Raw genomic sequence first — 13,667 nt, forward strand, 5'->3', positions numbered from 1 at the left:
GGATAGACAATAAGGTCCTGTTGTGTAGTACAGGAAACTATATCCAATCTCCCAGGATAGACCATGATGGAAAATAATATTTTAAAATGTAAGTTTATGTATGACTGAGTCACTTTGCTGTACAGAATTATTTGGCACAACATTGTAAGTCAACTATACTTCAGTAAAAATGAAATAAAACCGTAAATGATGTCAAAAAAAAAAAAAACTAGATTACTAATGCTTTGCTACTGTATGCAGAATTGTGAAGCCACCTTGGAAAAAGAGTTTTGCAGTTTTTTTTCCCCTGCTTTATTGAGGAATAACAGTTTTACAAAATACAGCAGTTAATTAATGTGTATAATTTGATTACTTTAGCCATGTATATGCATTCTTGTTATCATCACTACAATCAAGGTAATAAACATATTCTTTACCTCAGACATTTCCTTGTATCCCTTTGGGGTTTTTTTGTTTTTGTTTGATTGTTTTTGCTTTTGGGGATTTTTGTCGTAAGAACATTTAACATGAGATCTACCCTGTTGACAAAACTTCAGGTGCACAATACTTACTGTCACCTCTAAACAGTTACTTATGAAATGAAACATACTACTATTTTACAGTCCAACAATTGTACTAGTGGGCATTTATCCCAGTTAAAGCCTTTGTGTCACACAAATATCTGTGCATAAATATTTATAGACACTTTATTCATAACAAAAACAATGGAAACAACTCTCTTTTAACAGGATAATGATTAAATAAATTATAATATATAAAAACAGAATCTTATTCAACAATAAAAGTGAGTAAACTATCGATACATGTAATAGTCTGGCTGAATCTCCAGAGAATCATGTTAAATGAAAAAGGCCAATCTCAAATGGTTACATACATAGCTATTTATGTAACATTACTGAAATGACAAAATTATAGAGATGGATGAAAATTTTGTGGTTACCAGCCTTTAAAGAGGAGGTAATAGCAGGATGAAAAAAAGTATTAAATGGTAACATAAAGTATCCTTATGGTAATGGGAATATTCTATCTCTTGACTATATCACTGCAATATCCTTCTTGTGAAATTATATTTTGTACGTGGCCATTTATAGATTAAGAAAAAAAATCTTAAAATTAAGAAAAAAAATTAAAACCATATTTACTATATGTGCTTATATGAAAACACGTATCTTGTACAATAAGGATAGGTAAAGTTTTCTCTTCTTCCCAAACATATATCCAATTCAGCCACAGATTCAAACTAAGTGCCTGTTTATTTAATTGTCTTTATTCTTTATGTGACATGAAGCTTTATCTCATATGTTCTGAATTCTTGTATGCATTTAAAATAGGTTTTGTCCTATTTTATTCAACATGTCTGAGTATCTGTAATGAGATTTTCCCCACATTACTGTACCCTTATAAACTGCTGGATTTGGATGGCTATAAACACTTTTTTTTTTACTTGATTTCTTATGAAATTGAATTTAAAGAAAAATAAACTTCCATGGATATGACTATTTGTCACTGAAGTTAAGTTACTTTATTTTTCCCATTTTTCCAGCTCTACTTGGAAATAATACTTTGTTATTTTTATACATTTATGACAGACTTAGATAATAAAAGTTTTCAATTTGATATTTGATGTTTCTAAAAACTCATGTCAAATTAATGGTAAATATCCCCATCAAAAAAGTTAAACTATTCATTTCTGAGTTTCAGAAGTATTCCTCTTCTGTGAGTTTACATCAATAAAAGGAAAAGGCAGTTGACCTTGGTGAATCGAATTATCTAGTTTTTCAAAACAGATTGAAATGGGGAGGATAATTTATTGTATTGAGTTGAAAATATTTGAACTTCATGTAGGAATAGGTAAATATTGATGCTTTTTCAACACAGTGTTAATAAATACAATGGTGTTTTGGAAGTTGTGAAAACCTGTGCTTTATTCCCTAATGTAATATGTACCAATTTCAAGTATATTTCCTTTCAACATACACAAAAAATGTTATATGTTTCCACTTCTAATTCTAAAATATTAATAATAGAACAAATAAAGCAATGTTTTATTGTTGGATATGTTGTATAAACATGCTAATTCTTTTCCCAGATTGCACCTTAGAAGCTGTGGAGACATGAAAATGTACAAAGCACCTTCTTTAAAAAGCTCCAAGATAGCTGGATAAAAAAGACAGTAGCCTTGAAATGAATCTCCTAATCAGATGATATTTATGCTGTGATTCAACTGTAATGTTGACAAATGCTTAAGTGTGTTATTTGGAATCTTGATACATTTTATATTATTTATGTAAGGATTATAATGGTATGATGGCCTTAATTAACTTGTTTTAATAGGTTTACTCTCCATTTTTAAACTTCTAAGCCAAATACAGATCCCAACTATAGTTGTGATTGAACATCAAGAAAATATATTGATTTCTGTGTTCAGGACAAAAGTTAGACCTCAAGGATAAAAGATGCATACTTTCTGTCCTTAAGGAGCTTATAAACTATAAGCTTTTTTTTTTTTTTCATCTTTGTTATTGTGTATCACTCAGTGTCTTGGCTGATGTAAACTAAAAATGGCTGTTTTGGAGTTCCTATTTTGGCTCAGCAGTAATGAACCTGACTGGTATTCATGAGGATGTGGGTTCAATCCCTGGCCTCACTCAGTGGGTTAAGGGATCCAGCATTACTGTAAGCTATGGTGTGGGTCACACACATGGGTCAGATTCCATGTTGCTGTGGCTGTGGTGTAGGCCAGTGGCTGTAGCTCAAATTCAACTAGCCTGGGAACCTCCATATGCCGAGGGTGCAGGCCTTAAAAAAAAAAAAAAAAAAAAAAAAGACAAAAAAATGAATAAAAATAGTTGTTTTGAGGAAAGTTAAATAAAATGACTGTTTACATAGGTTTGAAGAAAGTGGAGGGAAGAAGGCAGTGAAACCCACAATTTGTTGACCTGCTGGGCTTCAAGCCATGAGAGGAAGAGAAGCAGTGACTAGAACCCACTGTTAGGTGGCTTGAAGCTTTGCCTCCTCACTAGGGGACTCAGCTAGGCCACTGTAACCCTGCCTGCATACAAGAATTAGAGAAACACATTTCCAGACCTCACTCTCCTTCCTCTCCAGATTGAGCCCAATGAAGAGTGAGAGGGTAACAAAGTCCACTAATGTAATCTTTATAGATGAAACTCTCATAGCACAAAACAGGGAGAAGGAAAGAAGGAGATTAGATCTGGAGGGATAAACAAAGATAACCAGTATTTGATGTGATGTACTAATGCCCTTCATATGCTTTTGTTAGTTTAAAGATAACTGTGTCTATTCCAAGGTAAGAGAAGCTTTATGGGTATCCTGGATTCTCCTTATATATGTGTTTACTTCTCCTTAAACAATCTTCAATACTTACTATATACAAAGTCAGATTTAGGATTTCTGATCCAAGCTAAAATAATTCAATTCTACCTCCTTTATTTTTAAGATTGAGACAAAAATTTTGTATTTGGCCTTTGCTTTTTTAAGGTCAAAATCAAATGAGGTAAAATCTGTAGTATGTTTGCTGCATCATTTATCTTACCTAGTTCTTCCGTCATAGAAAAAAGGAAAGCAGTCAAATTTTAATAAATGATAGCACCAAGTAGAATTAAGTAAATTAATCTATCAGCAAGTATATCAAAGATATATGACCTTTGGAGTTCCCTCCGTGGCACAATGGGGTAGGCAGCATCCATGCAGGACCAGGACACAGTTTCTATCCCCATCCCAAGACAGTGGGTTAAAGGATCTAGATACTGCATCCGTGGATAAGTCAAAAACTGGTGCTAAGATCTGATCCCTGCCCTGGGAAATCCATGTGCCACAGGGGAACCCCCACACCAAAAGAAATGACCTTCGAATCAAATGCTCTTTCCTTTCTATACAGGAATAACATTCAGTTTACTCAAACTCATTTTGCCTGGTTGATATTTTGCTAACTATCAACGTCAAGTTCATTTACAAAGATCTTACTAAGAATTACCAAATTTGAAGCTAGACAACATGGGAATCAAAGGTTGGATAACATTTGGTGTTGAAGAAAGTACAATAGGAAGCCTCAAATCTGGGATAAAAGTCCTTCTCTATTAAATGCCTTTAAGACCGTAGATTAATAATTTACAATTATAACTTTCAAAAATTTAAATTCAGAAGGCCAAAATAGGCTACTGTGGCATATAAAAATGTTACTAGGTTTTTCTTTTGATACAATGAGTTCAATGCACTAGAACTTTGTTTTTAATGTAAACTTAATGACTCAAGGCAGGTTAGTTTTCATGAAATGTAGATGTTAGAGAGCCAGTACACACCCACACACACACTCACACATACACCCACACACAACTTTCACAATATTGGTTTTGAGGGATATTAATTTGTTTTTTCAAATTTTCAAATTAATTACTAAATTACTACAGAATCAAAAGAGAGGAAAATTATTACAAGTTAAAACATATCATTTATTTTTCATTTTCATGGAGCTTGTAAAATATGAAAATCACTGTGCTATTTAAACATTTCCAGAAATAAATACATAGGATTCCATTTTATTTTTTTGGGGGGATGCATTTGTGTGGTTTAATATTTCAATTATTTCTGACATGTTATGTGTCAACTAACATCTTACAAAACTTGCCTAGAATATTATATTTTTCCTTAGGCTTTTTCATTTTGTTTTATTACTCATTTTCATTCTCCAAAGTATTTGACATCTATAGTGCTGTGACTGTAATTTAAAAAGAACCCATTTGTGACAATAATAATAAATTCTTATATTTGAACAGGATTATAACTTTAAAAGCATTTCCATTTCAAATAAATGCTTTATCCTATCTTTATAATGGAATATTTTATGTACTGTAATTTTCTTCCTCCACAAGTAATTCTAATAAACCCAGGAATCTCCAATGTTATTGCTTTCAATTCAATTTTTCCACTATTCTCTTTTATAAAATTTCTTCTACAAAAAGTTGTCAAGTCTTCTAAAATATGTGTTGATTCGTCTGTATTTTTACCCTTCCATAAAAATGTCATTCGTAGGATTGCGTTTTTTTCTTCCCCCTTTCCTTTTGATTACATGTTAGAAACTATTTTTTTTTTTAAATCTATGGATCACCTACAATCTTGCTTTCCTGTAATTTTTTCACTGCCACCAAAAATTATGTTATTTACAATCAGAGACGTTGTTTTACTCCATTATTCCTCTCCATGCACTTCTCTTGTGCACACAATGAATCTCTGATCTGAGATTAAAGTTATTTATTTTTAAAAAGATTTTTACCTTGGTTCTAGTTTTTGCATTTCCTTTAGGAAGATCTCAATAACTTTTTTTTCCAGTCATTCCATTCTAATTCTTTAGGTATAGCTTTCGATGAAAATTTCTTTGTAAAATTCTTTCCTTTATATTAGATCTTGAATTTTCACATTGTACTTTCCATTGTTATTTTTCCTCAAAATTTGTACATGCATTTTCTAAACCTCTCCATACACCAAAAGTCTCACCTTTACTTGGATTTTAGCTTAAAGATTTTTTTTGGAATTTATAATGTCTGACATAAAGATCATTAAAAATAAAGTCCTTCCATCACAAATGAATAATAAAATATTAACTATTAGCCAAACAATTTTTTTTGCTATTGACCACAGAAAGTCTACTGAAACCTCATAAAGTACTATCAAACACTGATTTTCAGAATACTACTCAATTACGCTGTGATTTATGTTATAAATAATGTGATATAGTCTATCTTTTAATACGAATAGATAAATGTCTTTGTTGATAAGCCATGTGATTCATAATGAGAAAATATTCCCATTGATGCCAATAATAAAAATCTGTGAGCTTGGGAAATGAAGAAGTAATTTAATTTTACAGGTGTTTCCTAATGTCACAGTGGCTGAAAGTATAGACATTAACATCCTTTTTGAGGTTAGTGGATGGACCAATAAATATAACAGAGTTTTTGCAAACTTGATTGTAGATCATTCAAATTTTGGAATGCAATTACTTCTTGAATTTGGTTTTGTTCTGTAAATCCACTGTTACTATTACTCAGGACTTTACAAAATAAGACCTTACTGAATTTTAGAGTAAGAAGTTTTTTTTTTTTATTTTTTGTAATGACTTTGATTTTTACACAGCGAGGCATATTCAATAACATGGCAAGCACTATCAGTAAGCACACATTTCCAAAAAAATATTTTTTACAGTAAACATAAATTAACACACTTTCATTATAATCATTTATATGTAAACATTTTGTGTTAAATACATTTGATAAGCAAAGTTTTAAATTGAAAAGTTAAAATGTTCCTTTTTTAACACTGTAATTCATGCTTCCTAAGAAAAATATTTTAAAATGAATTATAGGAGTTCCCTTAGCGGCTCAGCGGAAACCAATCGACTATTAACCATGAGGTTGCGGGTTCAATCACTGGCCTCGCTCAGTGGGTTAAGGATCAAGCATTGGTGTGCACTTTGGTGTGGGTCACTCACATGGTGCAGATCCTGTGTTGCCATCACTGTGGCATAGGCCGACAGCAGTAACTCCAATTCAACCCCTAGCATGGGAATTTCCATATGCCACAGGTACAACCCTAAAAAGAAAAAAAAAAAAAAAAAGAATTATGATGATCTTGTAAATACCCTGACCCAAGGATAATGGTATATTCTCATGTTCCAAAAACTGCTGCCTATTCTTCCCTTAGTAATAGAAGTATATAAACTTCACTAATTTTTTCTTTGTCATATTTGCTTAATTTAGGCCTCTATGAAGAATCAATATTCTGCTTCAAAATTTTTAGTCTTTTAATTTGAGTCAAAGAAAATGATTAGATGGAGATCTTCTAAATCTAGATAGGCTTCTGTCAGGATTGGTAAATTATTTGAATGTTTTTAATCAGATGGCAAATCTTAACCGTCATATACAATACAGTCAATACCTCCAGAAACCACATTTGAAACCCAAGAATAAAATCAGGAGTGACTTCACAAAGGTACCTTGAAGATTTTGGGGTCTAAAATTATCTTATCCAGAGATGGGAAATTTAGGATGCTTTTGTATATAACCTAGAAGTTACATGAGAATATGAGATTAGAATAGTGTTTTTAAGTAAAATAAAAATTTAGGGAATAAGATTAAATCTAAAATTTAAAGAGTAAGATAAGTCTTGCAATAATTATATAAAATGAAATGAACTAATGTATAACTATAATTATATAGTACCATGTGAAATGTTTTTATTACCTATTGCAATATTAACTCAAAATAAATCTAGGATGCTAATATGTGATCATCTCATTTAAACCTATCAGATATTCAAATCTGGGAGTATATAACCTAAACACTAGAAGGTATTTGGGTCCATAAATGTCTTTTGTCAGATTTCTTATTTATGGCCATAAACCCTCTTGATCATTTCCTCAAGAAATTTATGTCATCAAGATAGTCCATTCTATATTTTCTAAAATCATAATAAAGTTCATTGATATATAGCTTAATTCTGTCTTCTGTTCTTATTCTCTTCTATGACAGAGACACAGTGCTTACCAAACAGGGCACTCTATGGTAAACATTTCCTAGTATCTTCACAGTTTCCTGTGTCTATGCGACTATTCTGGCTAATGGCTGTGGGAAGGTAAAACAAAAAAGTGTTTCGCTTTTGGACCAATGCATGGAAGATCCAGTGCAAGATTTTCTGACTGTCTCTCCCTCTATTCCAGTGACCTAAACCTCATGTATTTCAGATGGTTTATCTACAAAATGGTGGAAGGCCATCTATGATCAGGAGTATCTGAATGACCGCATGGAGCAGAGCCCTCATAATACTTGCTCATGCCAAGTTTTATGAGCAATAAATCATGTTTGGTTGGATTAATCTACTGAAACTTTAAGGGCTATTGCTATAGTAGCATATACAATCTATTATATTCTATCCTCCAACTTCTTGCTTAGGACATTTGCTGGAATCTCAGCAATGAAGTCTAATAAGTTTTCCATGTGACATTCATGCAGATTGCTGGGGACAATGACCTCTCAAGTGTCTTGTTGCAGCTTAGTCATCTTAAAACATTACTCAAATTCTACTAAGTAATACTGCCATAACAAACTCATATATTTAGTGTTTTCAGCCACAAAGATTTATATTCACAATACCTGTTAGCTTGACTGCAGGGTACCAGCAGCTCTGATACATAGGTTTTTTTTCATTGAAAGAACAGACCCTTAGGAACAGTGCAGATAAAAGAAAACACTTTTGGGGAAGCACACATGGATTTAAAAATTTTTGCCCAGGAGTAGCACTTGTATTCACATATGTCTCTTTTAGACCCAAGCGGCCAATTCTGGAGTTAAAGGAATAAGAAGTAAAATCATTTCACAAGCAGAGGCAGAAAATAATAAGTAGAAGCAATAATAAAATATATAGTAACTTAATTTCTTTAATCATTTGCCTCTATGGTACATTGCATAGTATTATACTTTGAACATGGTGGTAAATATTTTGAGTCAATGGCTTTTATCTCTCAACATTCTGCTTAGTCAAATGTTACTGTTTCTTAAAAGTTTGCCTCTTAAAAATAAATGTATTTTTACATCCATTGCATGTAGAATTGCTGTTTTCAGAGAGCAGTAGAAATTTAAAATTAAAAAAATTAAAATTTGCTCCTTCTGGACTATTAATGATATTTAAGATTATAATAACTTTTTAATCACCACTATCATATTATACTAGCAACTCACATATTATTATAAGTTTAACTTAAAAGCTTAATATTTGATTTTCTCCTCATATTGTTTTTCTTCATTTAAATTATTAAGCCTTTAGAACAGAATGTAATGCTCATTTGTATTAAATTATACATAGTTTTTTATTATTTTTATTTCTTTCCATTATAGCTGGTTTACAGTGTTCTGTCAATTTTCTACTTTACAGCATGGTGACCCAGTTACACATGCATGGTCTTTTTTCTCACATTATCATTCTCCATCATAAGTGACTAGATATAGTTTCCAGTGCTATATAGAAAGATCTCATTGTTAATCCATTCTAAAGGCAATAGTCTTCATCTATTAACCCCAAGCACCCCATCCATCCCATTCCCAAATTGTATATAGTTTGATTGAATCCACTTATCTAGACTCTTCATATTTTTTTTGGTATCATAGTTCTGTCATCCAATATACCCCTCTTAATTTTGAATCACAGCCTTTATATACATTTCCTTGCACCATAAGTTTAACAGGTATTGAAAACTGAAAACTATACAAATCCCCATTCATAGAAGAGTCTCTATAAACGATGAAATCAGTCAAATGTTGTCCCAGAATCTTTTAAGACATGTTTCCCCATAAATACAGATACTCTTCTACATCTGGAATATAAGTGAGAAATTGAACAAGTGTATCCAAAATTTGGCTTACTATCAGCACCAGATGCCTCAGACATAACAAATTGTTTTCTCTGTGATGACTTTTGGATATGTCATTTTTAGAAACCTGTTAGAGCAGAGAGAAATGTAATGAAAGGAGTTATGTTTTTATATATATAAAATGTAAATATAAAAAATATATATAGCACTTTAGTGATAACTGTTGTGTATTTTTGTTTATGGTTAAAGGGAGAATTTTACCTAATTTTGTGTATGTATAGCCAATTATCCAGGTGCCACTCACAGAATAATCCATGATTTTCCACATAATATTATGATATTATGATATTTGCATGCCATCATTTTCATTATACTGTAATTTAGGTAGAAGGAAATACTAAGGAGGGTACAGGATCAAGTTATGGATGTCTTTGGTAAGGAGCATTATTCTGTCAACAAGTTTTTATAAACCTATTCAATTTTATTCACAGCACTTATGTGATTACTTTTTTAAATTATTCAATAGAACAGAAGTGAAGAAATATAGAATCATATTATCTTCTTAATTATCTACATAATTATTCTTATTGACCTCTGTGTGTGTGTGTGTGTGTGTGTGTGTGTGTGTGTGTTTGAATTACTATCATGCCAATTGTTCTCAGCTTGATGAACTTCCTTTTATATTTCTTATATGGCAAATCAACTAGTAACTGATTCTGTCAGCTTTTGTTTACCTCAGGGAGATTTTATTTAGTCAATTTTTGTGGATCTCTTGGGCTATCCTTTTGGGGTTTGATGAGCTTCTTAGATGTGTAAATTATTTCTCAATAAATTTGGTTAGTTTTCAGCTGTTATTCTTTGGATAGTTTTTCTTTTCCTTTGGTCTCTCTCTTCTCTGATACTACCATTTCATGTATTGTGATATGCTTAATGGTACTCCAAATTTCCCTGAGGCTCTCCTCATTTGTCTTCATTCATTCAATTTTTTTCTGTCCACATTTTGGTTTGCATTCTCTCTATCAATCTATATTCAGTTCACCTATACTTTCTTTCATAAGAAAGTGGATATTCATATCTACCCTATGAATATTTGTTTTCTTTTTTTTAATGATTTTTATTTTTTCCATTATAGTTGGTTTACAGTGTTCCGTCAATTTTACACTGTACAACAAAGTGACCCAGTCACACACACACACACACACACACACACACACACATATATATATACACACCACACACACATACACATATATATACACACACAAATTATTTCTCACATTATCCTCCATCATGTTCCATCAGAACTGACTAGATAGAGTTCCTAGTGCTATACAACAGGATCTCATTGCTTATCCATTCCAAAGGCAGTTGTTTGCATCTATTAACCCCAAATTCCCAGTCCATCCCACTTCTTCCCTTTCCTATTGGCAACCACAAGTCTGTTCTCCAAGTCCATGAGTTTCTTTTCTGTGGAAATGTTCATTTGTGCCATACTAGATTCTGGATATACATGATATCATATGATATTTGTCTTTCTCTTTCTGACTTACTTCACTTAGTATGAACGTCTGTAGTTCCATCTATGTTGCTGCAAATGGCATTATTTTATTCTTTTTTTATTGCTGAGTAGTATTCCATTGTGTCTAAATACCACATCTTCCTAATCCAATCATCTGTCAATGGACATTTGGGTTGTCTCATGAGCTGAAGTAGGGATGAATATTTGTGGATCCTATAGTGGTGAAATTCCCAAGATGGTCCTCCAGCCCATGAGTGGTGGTTGGCCAGAAAAGTTAGCCCTGATTCTCAATGATATTCACTGGAATTTAGCTTCAGCAGTACATAGTACAGTTGAGAGATGAAAAGATTGGGAGCTCTGACTACAGCATTTGGGAGTGGATTCTCTGCTTCCCTGGTCAAGAAAGTGGGAGGAAAACATTATTATTTGTTCAAATAGAAAAGACTCATCTTTCTTACCAATTTTTTATCATTTTCTTGACTAGTTGTTTCCTCATTTGCCAATTTCCCTTAGAATCATTTCCAGAGGCTTAATTTTTTTTCTGACATTTATACCAGTTTCATTGAGGATTCCATCAGCAGAACTCCATGCTATTATGCCAGGAGTTGATCTTCATGTATTTTTATAGTTTTGACAGTACTTTCATATTTATCTCTCTCTGTCTCTGTTTCTATTACTGTCTCTCTGTTTCATTTCTCTTTATATATTTTCTTCTCCTTATTTACCTAATTTTGTTTCTCTTAAACTTATATACAAAGGAAATTTTATTGACTTATTTCCTGTCCTTCCATTATACACAGTCCAAAGCTGATATTAACATGGGTGGATTTGATTTCTGTACCTGGCTAATATATGCAATTTAGGAAAATGAAAAAAGAAAAGAAAAATAAAGAAAATAAAAGGAAAGAAAGGAAAGAAGGAAAGAAGGAAGGGAGGGAGAAAGAAGGGAAAGGGTGAGGTAAGGAGGAAGGGAAGGGAAAGGAAGGAAGGGAGAAAGATAAAAATGCCAGTGGAAAATTTGACTCCTGCTTTCATTAAAAAGAAAAAGTCTACTTTCCCTAGTGCCTTCAATTCAGAGCTTCCAGAGGGAAATTAAAGCCAGTCCTGTTTTCATCCTCATTTTATGGGTGTGGGATACTCACTATATGTTCCAAATTCATAAAGCTTTTCTGGTTCTATTTGTCTACCTCATGTAGAATATTTAATACCTGTTATCCAACAGAATGAAATTGCTTAAATAGCTCTGCTAGATTCCAAGCTGAGATACCAACAGTCATGCAAATTCAACCTCAAGTAATAGTCTGCTTCTGTTCCACTAAAGTTACTTATCCAGCTTTCAGTAGAGTTTCATGCCTTCAAATATGCTCATTTTTATATTTTTTGACAGGCTCTATGTGAAGAAGATGGGAACATTTGACAATTAAACTTAAAATACTTTTTGGTGTGAAGTTCTATTTTCAACTTTCTTTCAATTTTAATATATGTGGTATATTTTTTAGAAAAAAAAGCAGTTTTTTCAACCTTAATATATGTGATATATTAAGAAAAAGATTCATAGCCATTTAGGAATGTAGTGTGCTTATATTTTCTTCTCTATGGGATTTTATACCACTTTGGGGATTTTTTTCATTTGTTTATTTTACAATTTTTTGTCTTTCCCACAAACTGTCTCAAATAGAGATAATCACTGACAATTTCTCCAGTGCATTACTCACAACTTTTTCTTTAATCTACCTCAACAGTGATCCACATCTCTTCATTTCTGTTTCCTACCCTTACTCATCTTACTTCTTCATTAGTATCATTAAAATGGCCATTCACTGGTCATCAAAACCCTTTTATCAATCTAATTAAATCAAACTATCCACCCTTTTCACTCATATAATTTCCTTCTTCACTCCAAGCATCTATTCATCAGCTTTTCCCTGGATAGTTATACCAAATAACTCCTACAATTCCACTTTTCCACAAACCAAGTAATTAATGAAGTAATGAACTATTTTATTCAAATACTGAAATGTTATATTAGATCTGCTATTTTCATTACACTTCAAATGACACTGTGTTAATATAGAAACTTATCCCTTCTGACTTTTCCTATTACAAAATAAAGACTTCTTGCCCCCAAAAAAATATCTTCCACAATTTTTAAAAAGTGGTCTAGGACAAAAACCCTAAAATTCTAGCAATATTAAATGGCCTTAAAATTTAACTGATTTACTCAGATTATCTTCTAAAATTCTTTATAAAACCCCATGTGATAGATGAAATTCTTAAAACCATCTTCAAAGTGAGGAAATTAAGGTTTACAAAGAAAAGTAACTTGTCTAAAATCATAAAGTCTAAAATAATCATGGATTTTTTGAGCATGCTTACACCACATTAACAATGATGTTTCTCAACTGCAATAAAATATTTATGTTGGTGTATTTTATATAATTTTATTTGTATTTATTTTAATATTTCATTATATCCTGCTTTATAGTAAAAATATATGGGCATGCAGTCACCATCTTTTTAGGCTATGCAGTTGATAATGGTAGAAATCATGTCTTCTTAATTGTTGCTTATTCCCCAGTGTCTATTAAAATGATTTCTTTTAGTTAGAGTAACAAAGTAAGAGTTAAATGAGTCTTCAGTTTTAGTGACATTTTAAGACTATTGTTAATTAGTAGCTTAAGTACTTTCTAGTTTCATGATAGTTGACTTTTTCCTTCATTTGGGAGAGACATTAACTTCATCATTTTGGCCTCTTCTAATTTGTTT

The sequence above is a fragment of the Sus scrofa genome, chromosome 4 (genome assembly GCF_000003025.6).
Source record: "Sus scrofa isolate TJ Tabasco breed Duroc chromosome 4, Sscrofa11.1, whole genome shotgun sequence".
NCBI classification, from domain to species: domain Eukaryota; kingdom Metazoa; phylum Chordata; class Mammalia; order Artiodactyla; family Suidae; genus Sus; species Sus scrofa.